The sequence below is a fragment of the Peromyscus eremicus genome, chromosome 5, assembly GCF_949786415.1.
Source record: "Peromyscus eremicus chromosome 5, PerEre_H2_v1, whole genome shotgun sequence".
NCBI classification, from domain to species: domain Eukaryota; kingdom Metazoa; phylum Chordata; class Mammalia; order Rodentia; family Cricetidae; genus Peromyscus; species Peromyscus eremicus.
The window spans coordinates 62,934,281-62,939,942 of NC_081420.1; positions in this window are offsets into that span (position 1 = coordinate 62,934,281).

The window sequence follows — 5,662 nt, forward strand, 5'->3', positions numbered from 1 at the left end:
AGGAGCCACTATTTTCTCTTCCATATTATGCAGTAGGAATGCTTTGTAATACATGAAGGTTCAGGACATAATAAAAACTGTTCTGTGACATTTAAAATCAGTTCCATGTCAGCTGAGCCCAAAGGCACAATTTGACAATATTTTTTTTTGTTTTTTTTGTTTTTTGTTTTTTGTTTTTTGAGACAGGGTTTCTCTGTGTAGCTTTGCGCCTTTCCTGGGACTCACTTGGTAGCCCAGGCTGGCCTCGAACTCACAGAGATCCGCCTGGCTCTGCCTCCCGAGTGCTGGGATTAAAGGCGTGTGCCACCACCGCCCGGCATGACAATATTTTAAAGAAAATGGAAGTCAAAATTATTTCTGTATATGTACTTATATTTGTGTATGACTTGTCTGTATGTGACACTTGTATATATATATATGCATATAAATGTATGTATGTATAACATTTTGGACACAGAAACATAAAATTAACTGATGTAGTCCATCTACCAGTACATAGTCCATCCAAAGCTCTCCTCTGATCCCAGTGGGGAGGAGGATTTTCACAATGAGGATCAGCCTTTTGAAGACTGCTGCAGTGTTGGCTAATTTTATCTGTGGGAAGTGGAAGGTCCCAGCCATGAACACTGAAAACTGCACTAGAAATGGCCTTGAACACAACACTTCATCTGCCCAGCACAAAGTGACAGGTTGTCTTGGATTGTTCGCTTGTACCTTTTGGAGCCTAGGCCAGAGGTGAGTGAGTGAATTGATGCTGCTCTTGCAAATGATTAGAAGGAGAAGAGAAAGTCTTAAAGGTGCATTCATACTATCCACTGCCCAGACCTCAACACCACCCTCTGTTTGCTTTAAGAGCATCTCTTTGTAAATAGGATTAATCATATTTACAAAGATTTGGCTCCTCTGAGGGGAGTGGCAAGCCTCTATGATCATTCACCCAGAGTATATCAACACATGTATATGCGTGGTTCTAGGAAGAAGAACTAAGGATTCATTAGCTTATGAACAAATGTAATAATTTGAACAGGTCTGGTCCCTATAGACTCGTGTGTTTGAATGCTTGGCCCATAGGGAGTGGCACTATTAGGAAGTATGGCCTTGTTGGAGTGGGTGTGGCCTTCTCAGAGGAAGTGTGTCACTGTGGGGGCCAGCTTTGAGGTCTCCTATGCTCAAGCTATACTCAGTGTGGCACACAGTCTCCTTCTGCTGCCTGCAGATCAAGATATAGAACTCTCAGTTCCTTATCTTAGCAACATGTCTGCCTGCATGCTGCCATGCTTCTTACCATGATGATAATGGGCTAAACTTCCAAAACAGTAAGCCAGCTAAATTGTTCTCCTTTATAAGAGTTGCTGTGGTCATGGTGTCTCTTCACAGCCATAGAAACCCTAACTAAGACAAGATTCAGGCTTCTGAAAAGGACACCAACAACAACCAAAACAAACCAAACCAAAACCAAAACCAAACCAAACCAAAACAAAACACAAACCAGAATGAAAGAAAATGAAGGAAGAAGGTAGAAAAAAAGAAAGAAACAGACCGTGTCATATTGATTCAGTCATTCAGACTAGAACATGGTCAATTCTCAATCAACTTCAGTTATTTGAGCATCCAGAGGTTCATGGTGGGTTGATATAAACTATCTTTTATCCGTTCATCCTCACATGCTCCCCAGATGATTGTCAGTAATGGGAAAGGGAAGATAATCTATTCCTGAAAATTTCTTCCCTTGTGTTAAAAACCCATTGAAGACCTTGTATTTTTCCAGAACCTAGAAAGAAGAACTGGCTATAGCACAGGAAGTGCAGCTTTAGGCCCAGAAGGTACCTTCTGTCTTAGAAGTCTTTCTTTTTGAGGGATTTCTACATCCCAGAAGTATGGGAAGATATGACTCTAGGGTTTTAATGCCAATGAGTCAAGAAGAGAGGGGCTCTGGGTTTGGCAAGAGCAGAGCTGGGCATGTGCATTGTTGCCTTGACATGTGCAGCCTGGGGCAGAGTGTGTGCATGTTGGGAGGTATGGTGGGTATGGGTGTATGCATGTGCATATGAAAGCCAGAGACTGACTTTAGTTATCTTCCTCAATTACTTTTCACCTTTCATTTTTAGACAGAGTCACTGAACCTGGAACTCACTTGACTCAACTAGACTGGCCAGCCAGCCAGCCCCAGGGAGTCTCCTGTCTCTGGCTGCCCCAGGGTTCAGATGACAGGCGTGCACTGACACGCTGGGCTTTTTTTTTTTTTTTTTTTTTTTTTTTTAAAAAAAACATTGGTACCTGGAACTGAACTCAGATCCTAATGCTTGAGCAATCAACCCTTTACCAACTGAGCCATTTTCCCTGAGCCATCTACCCAGACCCCTGGAGCAGAGTTTTGAAGTGAGGTCTCAGCTTCCTTTCCTACTCAATGTGGACAATGGAACCTACCTCATAGAACTGTTTTAATTATTTGGTGAAAAATGTTCAAGGCATGTGTTACCTAGCCGAGCATCTAGTCACTCAACATACAACTGATAGGAGCTTTGTTTTGTTACCTGTAAGATAGAAGAGAAGGTGGTAAACTTTCTGAAGTTCTTTTCTTCAAAGTAAAGAAGTTGAAAGATGGTAAACAGAGCAATTAGAGCAATCAAAATGATGCATGTGCAGTGAGGATTGGGAGTGGGGAGCTCTTTGCCAGCAGAGGTGATTGGGGGGCAATGCGGTGCAGGGTTTCACACAGCTGGTATCTTCCCAGCAGGAGGGCAGGAAGCTGGAGCACTCAGCTGCAAACATTCAAGAAGCTCAGGGGACCATAGGTGGGCTCCAACCTAAACCTGGAATCCCCCCTTCAGGAGAGCTATTGATGCTTTTTATGGGGGGCAGGAAGGGAGGGCCAAACTGTCCTTCACTGCCTCATAATTCAGAGAATTTTTGAAGGCAATCTTTCCTTCCTAATTTCCTTTGGGGATGTTGGATCCCATCTACCTTTTTTTTTTTTTTTTTTTTTTTTTTTTTTTTTTAGTCAGTTGAGCTTAACTGTAGAAATATTTGACTAAAAATCTGGGGAATTTCTGTTTTTATGCACTGACTAGCTTTTTACTATTGTCTTATCCAGCAGAGTTGATATTTTTATCTAGGAAATCTTCCTGTTAACGGGTATCTGCTGAATTCCAATGATGTAGAGGCAAAGAATGAGGTTTTAGAGCCTGGGATTGGCTTCACTTACTAATTTTAATCACACAATGTTAGGTGCTATAACTTCTCTAGGCCTCAACTTCTTCACCTATAAAATGGAGCTAATGGCATTTGTCTAATAGAGTTGTTAAGATGAAATAAATTGATAACACACAAATCACTTGAAACTGTGCCTGACACAACACAAAGTCACTTTAAGCAATGACTGCTGCCACTTAGTGAACCGTCGTCCTGTGACTGGGAGCTACTGCCCCAGAGAGCTTTGCAGGTATTAACTCTCTTAACTCCCACAAGGATTGTGAGGTAAGTCCTACATATTACTACCACTTTACAGATGGTAAGCCTGAGGCTTAGAGAAATGAAGGGATGCTGTGGTTGATGAAAAGGCTATGAAAGGTGATGGACGAGTAACTAATAACATAAGAGAATGCTAATTAGTACTGTGATGTAATACAAAATAAATATAGTCACCTGCCCTTTCCTGATGGGGATATGTCCTGAAAAATTCATGGCTAGGAGGTAACATTGTGACCATGACACCATCTACTTAGACCAAGCTAGGCACTGAGCCTGCTCCATACTGAGGTTATGTGATGGGATAAGTCTGTGGCTCTCAGCTCCAAGTCTGTATAGTACATCGCAGCACTGAGTACCAAAGGTAACTATAACACAGTGGTACGGGTGCATCTGAACATATCAAGGGCTGGGATGTAGTTCAGTTGGTGGAGTGCTTGCTAGCATGTGTGAAGTCCTTTGTTTGATCCCAGCACTGGATAAATCATATGTTGTGGTACACATCTATAATCACTGGAGGTCAAAGCAGAGGATCAGAAGTTCAAGGTCATCCTTAGCTATAAAGCAAGTCTGAGGTCAGCCTGCACTACATTGGATCCCGTCTCAAAAACCAAACCATATCTGAATGTAGAAAGGGTACAATAAAAATGAAGTATAAAAGATGCTTACAGTATTATTTACCAGTGTATGATACATGCTAAAAATGGATCATGGGACACTCCTGCCTCAGCCACCTGAATGCTGGGTTTACAACTGTACATCACCACATCAGGCCAGTACATACTTGAAATACACATTGTAGTACTCAGGAATCTCCCAGCACCATTAGGATAATATGAGACCTCCATTGCCTATATGGTGTTGTTGGCACACTCATGTGCCATGTGCTTGTTCCTGGTTCTTGTTCCAGGTTCCTGGTATAGAGCTTCTAGACACCTTTGGGATTTACGCTTGGTCATATGCTGATGAGATTGTCTCCTAAGAGGCAAATGAGGGAGCCAGGTATCATCAGGATGGGGATAGCTCAATATAAAGACCAGATCATTAAAGAGTCAGGGAGAGGACAGGGTAGCAGGTCCATTACTATGACCAGTGGTTTAATCAAACATGATATTCAATGTAACCTTGACAAAACCTCTACAGAACAGAGTTCTCTGAACTTTTGGGTTTGCGAACCCTTTTCAAAACCCCAGGAGTAGGGTGGGGTGGGGTGGGGCATACCACCCAGAGAAGCCATGTATGTTCTCGCCCTTTTGTGAGTGCCTTGTGCATCTCCTCCACTGGAATATTTCTTTATAACAAACTGTTAACCATAGTCAGTGTTTTTCTAGAGTCTGAGTGTGAATGTAAGCAACATTGCCTTATAGCCAGTCAGAACATCTTCCTAAGAATTCCCAGACTTTGTAGGTACATTTTTTTTTGAAGGGTTCCTGTAGAAAATGTGGGGCCAGGATAAATGCTGCCCTGCAGTTTGTTCTTGCTGTTTTCTTTCCGACTAGTAGCAGCTATGAGGGAAGGAGGTCAGAGAGCGGTGTGTATTTGCACAGCACCGTATTAGCAGAGAGCCAAAGCCGCTGATCCATAATGGCGGAGTGCAGCTGATTAGCTGTGCCAAGGGGAGGTCACATCCCAGTGAGCAATTACTTCCGCCTGAGTCAGATCCTTTCAAACATGAGATCACCGGGACAGAGATGTGCTGAAAGTGCCTTGTATAGCCATAGCCATGTCAGTCATACAGTTTTGTTAGCAGCAGAGCCCAGTCCTGCTAATTTTCCCCAACCACAAGTCAGAATGTTCTCCTTTTTCATGGCGCTATTTTCTTAGACTATTCCCCATAATCCTTTGCCTCATTATCTTCTTCCAATTTAGGCAAATCCCTTTCTCCTCCATTACTTTCCTGGAGGGCTTGCTTTTAGTTATAATTGTCACCCCATGGCCTAGGAGTCACCTATCAGGGCCTTGTAAGCAAGAGAACACTTGTTTTGAATGTCCGGGTTGTTACAGAATCAAAAAGCTCTGTCTGCAGTAAAACACTCAGGTCCTTGGGCCGTGGACGTGTTTATTCAAGGCTTGGCTGCCTCTCCTCTGTTGCTGGTGACCCTGGAGAGGTCATCTCTCCTGCTCCAGCCACTGCTCTGCCTCAACTCTGGATTCAGGAAGATACACACTAATTTTCCTTCCTATAATTCTCCTT